Raw genomic sequence first — 14,412 nt, 5'->3', positions numbered from 1 at the left:
ATGTGTCCTCCTCTTCCTGATTTATAACAGGAATCTGAATCAAAGTATTTCATTCCGGGGAGGAGGCACCTCTGCTCTGTAGGTGAATGTGGGCTGAGGCTCTCTTTCTAGCTTGCTTGATAAAAAGTTCTGCTTTGGGTTGTAGCCTATATATTAACTTGAAAAAGCTGGGCTCCAGACCCTCCTCCAAAAAATACTTATTAAAGAATGGCTGGGAGCTGTGTATGTGTGCAGAAGACACATTTTACTGACGTTGTATGTATGCAAGCATGGATGCATTTTACTGACAAAAACCTGGATGTCTCCAGGATTCATCCAAGCAGGCGCCTTGGAGTTACAGCTGGATTTAAGGGTCTAAAGTGGCAGTTAGACATCTAACTGTTTTTCTGGATTTTTCATCACTTTCTTTTTTCCTTCCAGTTTCTCTTTGAATTTCCCCTCTTACTGGGAAATTTGTATGTTACAAATAAGCATATCCCCAGCAGCTGGAAGTATGTTAAAGAACACTCACCCTGTAGCATTTCAGGTCTTAATAAAGCCACTGACCCAAGAAAAAAGAAACCTATAAACTTCAGTGCTGGCAGGTGAAGAGTTTTTCATTGAACCTGTCTTCTTAGATCACAGATTTTGGCTATGCTGTGTTTATACACTCCTCAGCCATGATACAACATACGTGTATGGGCCACCCTTTACTCCAGGTCCTTTCCAACGAGGAAAACAAGAGAAAAGGATCACAATTTGTCCCTACACCCCTCAACCCTGGTAGGTATGTTAATTTCTGTCCAAACAGTCTAAAACAGACACAAACTTTCTCTCTGGCACATGCACAGTTGTGTGGGGAGTTACTCCCCTTCCTGATGGAGAGAATTCACCTTGTAAACACTTTTACTGTCAAAATTTGACTATGGAATCTCTGCACAAACTCCCCCTTTGACTCTGCTCCCATCACAGACAGTTTCCTCAACGTGTCCGCAGTTTCTTCCCTGCCTTAGCGGAAACCCTCTGCCAAAGATAGCCCACTGAAGGCAAATGGTGAGAAATAAAATAGCTATTCTGGGATAGTGAGTGTGTCAGTCAGTGCAAAGAGCAAAAGGAGTAGAACAAAGAACAAAACTAATGCAAGTTTGAGCAGCCCTAGAACTGAAAGGGGAAAAACTTTTCCTCTTTGTTCCTGCAGTAAGTAAATACTGAGACTCAGACTGACTGACTGACTCTTAAATCCCAGCTAAAGATTCGGGGTTTCAGGGAATGAGTCCAACTTTATTAATTCCCAAAAGAATGTAAAATCAATGTTTTGACTTTGGAGTGCTTCTGTAGGTAACCAAGACATCTGAGTGTTGAGTCCAGCCTAAGCACTGTTGACCTATAGCCATAATGTCTGAAAGGGGAGATAGTGTGAGCATACTTATGGTCAAAGCACAGCCACTTTTCTTAAAAGATAGATGAGAACTAGACAAACATCTTTTATTATATTGCTTGTAGTTGTGACCCTGGTTCAGACCCACCCCAGTCTGAAGAATTTTGAACCTTCTGCTCCCAACCCGGTGTGAAAATACCCAAAGTATTAGACTGCCAATGAAAGAAAGCAATGTGTGTTATTTTGTGCACACGAATTTACATGCACGTGCACACACACATGCACACAAACACCTAAATTTGTCTCTGTGCATCCACAAATGGTGCTTGATCATGAAACCATGTATTAGGACCATTCCCCAAGAACTGTGGGAATCCTTCTTTTTGGTCCTTTTGTAAGGACCAAAGGACCATTTGTAAGAAATGTGGTCCTTTGACCTTAAATGGGACTAAACACAGACTCTAAGTCAATGGCATGGGCCCAGGATGGTGACTCATATGCTGGGAGATATGTACAGTCAATGCAGGGCTAGAGAAAGCAGTCTAGCCCAAGGCTCAAACTCCAAACCTCAGCCATGGCTACAACCAATCTATCCGTAGAGGCTGGTCCCACCTACCATGAACACAGGAAGAGACTCCTCCTCCCTCTGACACCTTATTTCCTCTCCTGTGATGTGGTGGTGGCAAAACTCGTGTTCCCACTGCTTTGGTAATGTGAGAAATACCTAATCCTACAGCAGGGGATAGGTGACAGGGATTAATCTCTCATGTCAAGAGAGCCCCTAACTCCATCCCCCTGGGAAATCTGTACCTGCTCAAAAGGCAACTGCATGATCAATGAACAGATGTCACAGGAAGGAAACTGGACATCGACATCTTTTCTTCTTGGCTATGAGAGCTGGTAGAGAAGGTTAGCCAGAGCCATTCGTCCTCCCATCCCCAACACATACCCCTTTCAAGAATGAGTTCTGCATGTTCTGCCCTTATACCGATTAGTTCTGTTTTCATGATGAATGAATGGGGGTTGTGATCCTTGCCAAAAAGAAAACCCCTTCAAATGATTAATCTTTAATAAAACTTAAAAGGCTCAAGCATGTTCATGTGTTATTTGGAAAAATATGGTTAACAGAAGTCATCGAGTCGTAACGTCACCTTCACTTAACTAAACATGAAATCAACAGATCTGGTGGGTTCAGGCCAAGTCTTGCCAGACAGTATTGTGCATTGCAAAGGCTACACCCTACCCACTGGTATTACTTGGCAAGGCTTGCTGGAAGCATCAACAGAGAAACCATAGATCGAATGATGGGAGGATAGGGCTATCTTTTTTACCACCTTGTATCTTGAAAGCCTGAAGGCCACGAGCAATATGAGAAAGTGATTCTGTGCCAAATATAGCAGGAGTGTACTGGTGTGCAGCAGATGCTAAAGGAACAGGGTCTAAAATAGGTTAGACGAATAGCATTCTGCAATTGCCTGCTTCTTCCCACTGATTCCAAGGCAGCTTACTCCAGAGGCAAACTTCTACACTGCGGGTTTCTAAAACTGAATAAGATGGTGCTCTTCTCTTTGTTTTTTGCACTTCCTCCTCAGAAAATTGAATTATTTCAGTTATAGTTGCAAGTGATTACAAGTGATCACTCTCTTGGAAACTGAAGTTAAAAAACCAAACAAACAAACAAGAAAATATTAAGTTTTTTAAAAGAATCCTTTGGCTAATTTCTCTGTAACAATTATTTTTTTGCACGATACTAAACCCTGTGCATATGTCAGAGTGGTAAAAGGTCACCATGTATCTGCAGAGTCCATTGCACATGGAGTTTAAGTCCAATGCAATTCAATGATGACTACCGTTATAAAGTTGCAGAGGAAAACGTTATTGCAGAATGTTGCTTTGAAGTGAATCTTCAGCCTGATAGTCAAAGTCAGGCTGTGCAAATGATACAAAAATAATATCTGAGAAGAGGTATTCAGCCAAAGATTCTTACTCTGTTTTTGTCATGTTATTCTGAAAGAATATTTTGGAGAGTGAAATTCTGTTTTCATGGAAACCTGGGGAATGCAAGGGAATGTAGGGGTGTGTAAAATGTCTGCAGCTTACATGCCTATGCCTACAGCTCTAACACAATGTATTGAGTTAAAGTGTAGTGATAGGACAAGGGATAATTGTTTTAAACTGAAAGAGGGCAGATTTAGATTAGATATTAAGAAGAAATTCTTTACTGTGAGGGTGGTGAGGCACTGGAACAGGTTGCCCAGGGAAGTCATGGATGGCCCATCCCTGGAAGTGTTCAAGGCCAGGCTGGATGGGGCTTTGAGCAGCCTGGTCTAGTGGGAGGTGTCCCTGCCCATGGCAGGGGGACTGGAATTAGATGATCTTTAAGGTCCCTTCCAACCTGAACCATTCTATGATTCTATGATTCTATGAAAGTAGAACAGGAATCTTTGATCAGAAATTTCATGAACGTGTGAAAACACAAAGCAGTCTCGGTTGCAAACAGCTTGCAAGCTATCCATTGCCAGACAAAAAATTTAATACGCCATCCATCAAATAATTTAAAATTAAGACAGATTACGAAGAGCTTCAATTCAGAATCCATAAGTAAAAGCGTTACGAAGTGTGACAATTAAGTTTCATCTGATCTGAAAAGTTAAACTCAGTCAGTTATTCTGCAGCACCTCCTCTGTATTTAGCAATACAGAGTTCAGCTAATTCTAAAAATAATTGACTTAAACACTGACTTTAAAAGTCCAAAGAATGCAAGTAAGAACAAAAAAGTACAGATACAAACCCCTTTTCTGCAGAAAAGAGAATTATAATGGGAAGATCTTTGACAATGACAAAAAAGGTGAAAAGGATACTATAGTCCTGTAAGACAGGAAGCCAGGATTGTATGGTCACTGGAATGCAATACCGTTAGTTCCTGTGAGATGTAGATGGAAAATATATAAACTCAACCACAGCTACAAACATCTGGATGCTCAGCTGCCCTGCTGGCTGAGAGGAAGCAGGTGCAGTTGTCCTCTTGGTTTGAATTAGCCTTATGCTGTTCAAGGTAGACATTACTGGAAGAGGATAATGGCCCCCAGAAGGAAACATGACCAGTCCCAATGCAGTGGACAGGACTGCCTGGGTTTCAGGGGAACAAACGGAGCTTGGGTATGGTCAGCCACAATAAGCATCTCATCTTTGAAGATCATAACCTTTTCCATACTCTCTTTCCTCAGTAGACCCTCCCCCTTGAGCCAAGCAGAGACAGATGAGAGAGCCTCAAAAAGATCTGTGTTAAAGGAAAGAGACTCAGCTGGCCTGCACGCAGCAAGGCTTCAAGTACTGAGGTGTGCGCTGACAGGATGTGTCTGTTCAGAAAGCAGATATGTAACCAACAACATTGTTTAAGTCAACTGAATTGGAAAGAATAGCTAAATTGTACAACTGTTTGGTTTGTGAAGAGCACAGTCTTACTCCAAAGGGGACTATATTTCAGATGGTGTATGTTGGCTATATGGATGATGTGACTGTACATGCAAACACTGCATACCCTGTCTTGGGTACCAAGCACCTTTGGCATTTAATTACTGTAGAAGCCACCCTTAAGACCTCATCTGTATCATTTGCCTATGTACGAATTCAAAATGAAACAGCTGCAGAGAAGGTTCATCAAAAAGAAGCTGATCATGAACTTAGAAGACAAAAGCCAAGGGAGAGGAATACCAAGGAAGCGAAACAGTTTAAATTAGCACAAGAACACATGGGTATAATAAACTGCCCATAAGACGTAAGATGTGGGATGTTAAGAGCTGAAATGTCTTTCTAATAGGGATAAATAAACAAAAAAAACCCCAAATAATTCTCAGTAGCTTTACAATGATGCATAAGAAATTAATGAGAAGACAATACAAAACCAGATGACCAGAGAGCAGAGGGACAAACTGCCTTGACTGAGAAAAACCATTACAGTCAGTTTCTAGCCTTAGTTCATTCCTGTAACTATAGGTCTCAGTTGTACCTTTAAGTTATTTTCTTTCCCTAAAGATTATGCTAACGGTCATGATTCAAAAGGCAGCCTCTGCAACTTCCAAAGAACATCAAGAAATGTGAGCGTAGACCTCTCTCTTGGATAACTATCCACAGGTGAGAAAGGCAGTATTACCTGATTCCATCTTTGCCCTTCTTCTTTGGGAGGGGATGGGAATGATCACAGGCCGGTAACTAGCCAGAAGAAGTCCTGATGTCTGACCAAAGAACAGCTGCTAGTGAAGAGATAAGATGTCGTTTTGAGGCTGGACTCCTAGCTCTTAGACATGTGTAATGTCTTCAGCTGGTTAAGTAAGGAACTGTTTTCCATCAGAGTCAGAAAGAGTAGACAATGTTATTTGGGATGGTCACCAGCTTAATTTTGCATATACTCAGCTGAGATATGATGAGATGCCTGTACTCAGATCTTCCATCTTATTCTGTCTGAATTTATCTAAAGCTTTCTTGACCAGCCACAAATGCCCTAGCACTGTTTATTCATAGATTTCTTTCTCTAACATCTGAATGTAGATAAGATGAAGATATGGATAGGTTACCTCCAGGATATGAGCTTACAGCAGCTGCTGTTTCTGCTGGTTTGTAGCTCTGCTTCAGCATATTGCTCTCCTTGTGCTCCGTGACATATATGGGTATACGTCAAGTAAAAGCTTGAGAGTTAGAAATCAAAGTTAATTTTTTTCTATACAGCAAGTTAAAGCATGTGTGTAATTGCTACAGAGCAACTGGTCAACATAGGACAACCTCGCTTGTGCCACAATAACTGATGTCTGTGCCCTATGTGTCCTCATCCGAACCCTGATGCTCTTTAAAATCAGGGCTCTGATGGAGTTTGTTTGATCAAATGCGGAAGGACATTAAAATCACAGCCAGCTAGCACTGCCAGCAGCCCCAGTTCTCTGGGCACCACTGCCACCTGCTCAAAAGACAGATAACTATGTTCGGTTTGACATGAGACCTCTGATTTTCCTCAGCTCTTTTCCCTCATTCATTTACGCTTGAAGTCAGAAACCCATGTCGCTGGTCCTGCCCTAAATCTGCCCCAAAAGAGAGGCTAGCAGTTTAGCAGCTTACCGCTGCTTTATGCGAGCAAGGTTTTGTGAAAACACGTACAATTTAGGAAGTAATTTGGGCAAACTGACAGCTCCAGACAAATGCTCCCCAAATTGTATCGTGACCAAACCCGGACAGAACAAAACAGTAGCTGAGACCAGACCAACTCAAAGAAAATGCAGACTGTTAGCAGGTCTCTTCCGCTCTATGAAATATGATATCTAATATTTTTCTTCACATAATCTCTGGCAGTTTTTACCTACCTTTTACAGATGGGTACAGCAGAGCAGAGAACTGATCAAATGATTTGAACAAAGCTATAGATGAGTTTTGTAGAAGCCGTTGACCTAATCCCAGGGCTCTTCATTCACATTTTGACCCTTTCTTGGGTGGAGAAGCGTGGGTTTTAGCACTCATATTCACCATTACACTGGTGACATCCTCTCTTTTGTTGCTTCAATTGCATTTGTTTGTTCTGCTGGTGTTCTCTGATCATCCTTATTACCACAAACTGAGCAGAAATTCTTATTTTAGAGTTGGTCTTTTTGTTAGACTACTTTCCCATTGTTTTCTAAATGAACTCACAGGAACATCTTTTAATTCTTTTGGCTCTTCTAACCAATATTTCCATTTTAGCTTCTCAGTATTATGCTTACATTTTATGATATATACATCCTTTTTTTTAATTCTTCCATGACTCCTGCTTCCTACAAATCTCTTAACTTCAGTTTTGTGAAGTAGAGCATTGAATTGAAATTCAAATGTAATATAAATTGGAAGTAAGGATTTTTAATAGTCTCTGATATTTCTCTACCGGTCTCTTCCATTTTGGAGAACTATCCACATTTTCCTTTCCTTCTCTGCTTTGTTGGCTGTACTGACAGATGGATTCCTATACCTTGCTACGTGTAACCTTACTCTGAGTGCTGTCCCCTTCCATGGGACCCTTGGTCACTGAGTCTGGATGAACCCAGCCTTCATTGCCTTCTCCATTGCTGAGTCCAGACCCTGCTGGTTGCGAGTCTTTTTTCTGCGGCTTGTGCATTCGCAGTCCTCACCAAGAAAACTTAAACCCAACGCCAGCTTTGAAGAATGTACACATTGTGTTTTGGGTTATTGTGTAGTGGTCTACACAAAGCAGATTGGGGTCTTTTGTCTGGCTTAGCTGACTGTAAAAGACACTAAGAAAGAAAGGTGACATTATTTACCTGACTTATTTAACTGACAAAAAACCCCTCTGTTATCTCTACTAAATAGTCTAGAGTTGCTTACCAAAATGTCTACTTGAAAAAAGGTAAGTCATGAGATGGTGAGCTTTAGCCCTGAGAGGTGTTCCCTTTCCCATTACAGGAATGAGAGCTATTTCTAATGAGATGTGAAAATCTCCAGTTACTATTTAGTAACAGTAAATAAAAGTAGTAACAGCAAATAAAAGACTCCGTGGCAACACAAATATCACAAAGGAAACCACAAAGATTCCTGGTACAATCATAAGGGAAAGAAAGAGGATATATACATTTTACAAGAGCATTTAACAAAACTCACCCGTGTAAAAACATTGAAGCCTTGAGAGACCGTTATTTACGTTGAAACATTTGATTAGTAGTATTTTCAAACATCAGTGCAAAACAGCATCACATAAAGATTTTCAGATGATTTTTTTTTTTCCTTTAAGGCAAAAGCTCCCCAAATCAACGTTTTAACTGGAGAAAGCATGAACTGTGGACGATTTCAGCCGCTGTAAACTGGTAAATAATGACTTTAGCAACTGCTGGTTCGAAAAGAGCGGCACTAGGGGGGGTTTGGCCAGCAGGTGGCGAGTTTTCTTCAGGATTGCACTTTTAAGAAAAGATTTTTATGGTCCCGTCTGTTCAATAACGCCCTGACAGTATTACTCCTGCAGTTTTACATACAAAAGCCTATCTCAAAATAACCTTAAGGGTCTGACCCCAAACCAGAAATAGCAGGAAGTTCTCGGTTAGGGCTGAAACTCTGTCAGTACTTAACCTTCCCCTTGGGCCGAGGTATTACAGCGTATTTGGTATTTAGGATCACCTGACGGCACAAAGCCCCCCTGTTAGGTGACCTTTATCTCTAACACTTCAGCATAGCTGGGTATGATAGAAAATGGTCTTTCCGGCTTGACTCTTAACTTCCTTTGCTTTTGTGACTTTCAGCTGATCCCTCAGCTTTATTTCCATGTAGTTTCAGTGGGAATTGATATCCTTTTCGAAAGCTAACACTACCAAAAAAAAAAGAAAAAAAAAAAAAAGGAAAAACAAAAGGCATGCCATTTTTTCTATAGCGATGGTATATATTTAGAAACTGTTAAAAACAGGAAAGGCATTGTGAGTGATTATGCAACTAAAATTCTGATTTCTTATATATTATCCTCAATAAACCTCATTTTAGGGATGTGCTAAATAATAAAATCCTTGCCTTGTATTTCTATGTACTTTAGCCAGACACTAGTTCTGTATTAGCAACAATAATACTTTGTGTTAAAATATGAGCTTTCCACCGAGTACAAGCCAAGAAATTGAATCCGCAGTAACGCAGTAATGCAGTTGTTAGATATTACTGTCGCTGAAGTCAATCATAAAAATTCATACAGATTTCTGTGGAAGAAAACTGGAACCCCACAACTGCTTCAAAGTCACACGGTCATGTCGGCACTGTATATGGCCAGAGACCAACTAGGCTCTGGCAATCGTCATATTATAGAAGAGAGGGGGCGTGGATGTGATTTAGAGGACTGGAGACTGATGTCACCGAATTAAAAATGTCCTTGTCCCCTGTGGAGGGTTGGCCACTGCGTCTGCCAGCAGCACTGGTCAATTAGCTGCAGAGCCACAGCCAACTGAACGGGAAGCGGTGCGGGGGTCACCAGCTATTGACAACACATTTGTGTGCAGCCGGGAAGGTGACCCCAGCGCACGGGCCTTTACTCCTGGAGTGGATTCCCCTGTCACTCTACAGGAGCTGAAATAGTAGCAGTCCCAAATACTCACTGAAATAGTGAATGTCCCAAACCTGGTTTTAGACTTGACCCCCATTGACTACTGGGCTGGGCTCTGACCTCCCCTGAAGGCTTTCCAAGGCCCAGGCATAGGATATTTAAAATACCACCCACATTTCTGAGCTGTAAACTGTGAGTCAACAGATCTGACCCAGCAGAGCTGCCCTGGGAGCCTGTCCAAGGCTGCAGAGTGGCTTTGCACACAACATTCAGCAGCTCTTCACTCTGCTTTCTCTTCTGAACAGGCATGGCAGCTGGTGAGTCAAAGCCATGGAAATGAAATGCCTCAGTGGCCACAGCACTGGGAGGAGGCTGGGAGTTCTGTGGCACAAACGGTGGTCAGATCTCCCCTCATGCTAGTGCACGGGGTTGAATGTGTCTGTGGGCTCCGGTGCCCAGTCTGTCAGGGTGGGGAGATATGATCATTGGCAACTGAATGAACTTGGAGCCTGGTTTCATTACCAGGATCTATGCAGTGAACAAAGCCAGAACACAACCCCAAATAATTAGGATATAAAACCTGGATCTCTGTTTGTATTGCTATCTCCAGTCCTGCTAATCCCCAAGGAGATGTTGAATTGCTGCCATGAACTGTTGCTGTGATAAGCCCTAGGAAAAGCTTTTCCAACCACTTCTTGCGCAAAAAAAAGGCTTCATTTTTCAGATGTAACAAGATTCTTGTCGTGTAGGTGTAACACCTATCAACTACCGCAGATATGTACTTTGTGAACTACTGAAGATAGAGCCTGATAAAAATGCAGAAACAGGAAGATTTATATGCATCCCACTTAACGTTCAGGCAATGAAATGAGATGCCTAAAATAGGGACCACTGGCTCTGTATATGTGGCAGCATACGGTATGTCAAAAAAAGAAAGGTTTCTCAAACGTGAATCAGATCTCAACGTGGGTTGGCTTTACCTCCACTCCGTGAAGAATCTGGGAGTCAACACTCCTAAATTAGGTGCAACAGTCTAATTGGAAAAGTAACACATCTGGACTGAGTTACAGGTGTAAGTGAAGTCAGAGAATTAGTTTCCTTGGCTTTTGGGAAGTGATGGATCCACCAGAGGTTACTAGCCCAATGTCACTGTGATGAAACCCCTCAAGGGAAGATAAATCTTGTGGAATCCTGATTCTAGTCCTGTGTTTGACAGATCACGGCAAGCAAACGTTGCCTTCATTCCCTAAAAGTTATGGAGTCCTCCTTTAACTGCTAGCTGTAGTAAATATAAGCCTTATCAAATGCATGTTGTCGCAAAAATTTCAAAAGATAAAGGTGGCTGACATTCCTTGAAACAATATAGTTATACCCCTAACTCCATCGTGTATACTGGAAGGCTGTCTGTCTTAATCTCTCTATATATCTACATACACATACAAAGGTAATTTCCTTTTCTACATGTACGTGTATATATATGTATACATATATGTCTCTAATTCCATACATACTTTTTTTTTTTTTTTACCACCTGGAAATAATTCTTTCGTCTCTGTGAGATATCATTCCTTGTGATCCTTTTTCATAGCCAAACCTGAGCTGGCTGAGTTGGAGGATACCCCTACTAAGTTTCTAGGCTAGTAGAAAAGCATGTTTTATAGCAGTAGAGAAAGGACTTCTCTGTAAAACATGTGGCATAGGCATAATCCACAGCAAAATGATGTGATGACCAGGCTTTGCTGGCATTCCACTTGAGCGTCCCAATTCACACTGGTCTGTGTCTCATAGGCCCATTCTGAGCTCATGTCACCAAAACCTTCAGCTCCTGTGGGGTCATTAAATCCTTACTCATTTTCCAGCAGATATGGGAATTGTATGTGAGCGAATGCAATGCCCACAAATCATTCCAGCCACCCTTGTATTAAATGAACTTTTTTAAGAAGCTGGTTTTGACCTGATAGAATATAATGGTTTCAAGGGAACCATATAGCCATTACAATCCATCATATAAATGAATACTTAGGGACACCTAAATCCAAAGATTATTTGACTGTTATACATATACTTGCACAAAGGGGGCTGGAGGACAGACCCCTCAAATCTGCAGTGAAAACATCTGTACTTGTAGGAAATTCTTCTTAAATATGAGCACATATATAAACTTTCTCAGATTTCAAAAATGATCAGTTCATTTTAAATCAAAGTGACCCCCAGCATCAAATTACATTTTGGATGTATTGCTAGCAAATTATCAGTTTAGAAAAGCAAAGGGGTTTAGAATGATAAAGGGTATTTTATATGACCAGTTCTGATTGCAGACTCTGGCTTCTCCATAACCTGATGGTTTTTCATGTGTTATTAATTATTGTGTACTGTACTCCTTTAACATCTATGGCAGATACTGAAAACCGAGGAAAAGCAAGCAATATAAAATACAAAAATGTTCTCCAAACCCTGCTTTCGCTTCCTTTTGTTGCTCTCTTGTAATGTAAAAACAGATAAATGGTTTCCTCTTTCAAATACAACAAAAAGAAATGACTCCTGGGAGGAGCCCTGGGATGCCAAGTTTGAGCCTGGATTGAATTTTTATGACCACTGTAAAAACTCCTGAAAATAGGAAATTATAATGGAAATGCTGACTCTCACTGCAGCAGTGTGAGCAGCACCAGCTCGGCGTTATTAGCGATCTAAAGGGGCTGGAAGTTAAAGTGGAATCATTTACACAACCGACTTCACACCGCTTTGCAAACAAGGGGTGTGTGTATGGCGGAGGGTGTGTGTGCGTGTGCGTGTGTGGGGGGAAGATCTTGCACTTAATTAGTCGCTTGCAAAATCCATTGTGATTCTTGAAGAAGACAAATCCCCTATCGCCCTATTCCGTGCTCTGGATTTTCTTTTTCAGTCCGCAAAAGCTGTTGGCAGGGGTCTGGCTCTGCTGGGTGACCGTCCCGCGACGCGGAGGGGACGCGGGGCCGGGCTGGGCCGTAGCTCCCCGCGCAGGCACAGGGGGGCTGCGCTTACGCGCCGGTGGATCGCCCCCCCCTGCGCGGTAGCCCGCTAGCCAAGGGCAGCAATGTATCAATGCGCTGGGTCACATCTCAGCACCGCTACTAAAAAGCCAGCAAACGATTTTCCCCCGTCGCTAACAAAATGGAGATGCTGCAAAGTTTGGCTTTGATTTTCAGGGAGCCCTAGAAGTAGTTGTTGTTTGGTTTTTTTCATTAAAAAAAAAAAAAAAAAAAAAAAAAAAAAAACAAAATTTGGCAGAACAACGTTATATCCATCCTTGTGCCGTTTTTTTTTTTTTTCGGGGGGATGGGGGCGGGAGTTGCTATCAGAAGAGCGTTTACTCGCACCGCGGGAGCAGTTTCCACCCGCGTTGCTTGCCGCTATTCTTCCGTCTCTTGTCATTAGCAGCTATTAAAATAATAAGGCTCCATGGGACCTGAGGGGCGAACCGGGGACCAAGGTGGGGGTGGGGGGGGGAGGTGCGGGACCAGTTTCGGAAAGGGGGTGCGGGAGCTCCTGCGCTGCCGCCGGCGCCCGGCTTCGCGCCCCGACACCCCCCGCGCTCCCCGTGCGCGCTCCAGTGCGCATCGGGCTCAGCCCCGACGGGCCCGTGGCCCTTCCTGGCCCTTTCTGGCTCTCCCGTTTCCATCTGAGTCCAGTTTATCCCGAGGAGGGGAGGGGGGGCCGTCAGAGCCCGCACACTCTGATCCTTCACGGCGGTCGACACCAAACCTGCAAGAAAAGGAAAAACTAGACAAAACGAAGCAAGGCAAAAATAAAATATTTTTTTAAAAAAATATATAGATAGCTCCCAGGTGTCACTGATAACCAAGGGGCCTGTCTCGGGGCGGGGGGGGGGAAACCTTGCCCGTGGAGGCGGGAGGGCAACGAGGGGGGGACGCTGCAGTGCACTTGTGCCTGTTCTTTCCTGCGTCCCTGCCGCCGGGGCTGGCTCCCTCCCTCCCTCCTTCCCTCCCGGCGAAGCTCCGAGCGCGGAGAGCCTTTGGAAACGCCAGAGCCGGCAGCTCTGCCCTGCTCCCCCGCTCCCTTCCCCCGGGAGGTTTGGGAACTGCAGGGCTCGCCGACTGGAGGCGGCTTCGACCAGGCATCTCCCACCCACTGGCGCGTTGCGGGGGGCGAGATGTTTGCTGGACTCCGGGGCGGCGAAGCAGCCCTTGAAACCCGCCGAGCAAACAAACATCCCCACCCTGCCCCGCCGGACCCGCTGCTCCTCGCAGCCCTAGCGAGGCGCCTGCGGCTGATGCTGCGCAAGTGGCGCGGTTGTTTCTCCTCAATAAATGATTTTTCAAGGGACACGCGCCGTTCCCCGGTGGGGAGAAAGTCCCACGCAAGCAAAAGGGAGTTTTCTCCTGCACATGGCTGCGGGATGGGGCCGGGAATCGTTTTTCTGCGAAGGTTGAGTGGGTCCCGAAGGTGAAGCCGGGTGCCCCAGCTGAGGGAGGGAAGAGGAACATCACCCTCCCTGCACCCCTCTCCCAGCAGCCGTGTAGGTGCATCCAGGGATGCCCGGCATTCACACGAGCTTAAACCAGAGGAGGAGCCATCCCCAGTACCTGCGCTGCGCAGGATTAGCCCTTGAAACCAGAAGTCGTTGGAGACGAGGTGACAAGCGCAGCGGGCTCCCTACGGGAGGGAAGGGGAAATGCCCTCAGATGCGCTCCTCGTGTGCCCAAGTCTGCTCCGCAGGTGGGGCACGAAGTAACCCCCACCCCCACACACACCCCCCCGGGACGGGTACCGGGAGCGGCACCGGGACGGGCGGCGGCGGGGCGAGGTGCCGGCCCCGGCGCTGCGGGCGCGGAGCGGGGAGGCAGACCCGGTGTGGCGGCCGGCTGGTGCTGTCCGGGATGCTGCTCTCCAAAAAAAGGGCGGGGGGTGACAGCCCAGGGGGGCCTTCACCTTGCAGATACGAGGGGCAGGATGGGGACGGGGATGGTTTTGGGAAGGGGATGCAGGTGGGAAATAGGGATGGGGGCTC

The sequence above is a fragment of the Chroicocephalus ridibundus genome, chromosome 3 (assembly GCF_963924245.1).
Source record: "Chroicocephalus ridibundus chromosome 3, bChrRid1.1, whole genome shotgun sequence".
Taxonomy (NCBI): domain Eukaryota; kingdom Metazoa; phylum Chordata; class Aves; order Charadriiformes; family Laridae; genus Chroicocephalus; species Chroicocephalus ridibundus.
The sequence above is the reverse complement of the archived record's forward strand: the minus strand, read 5'-3'. Positions refer to the sequence as shown.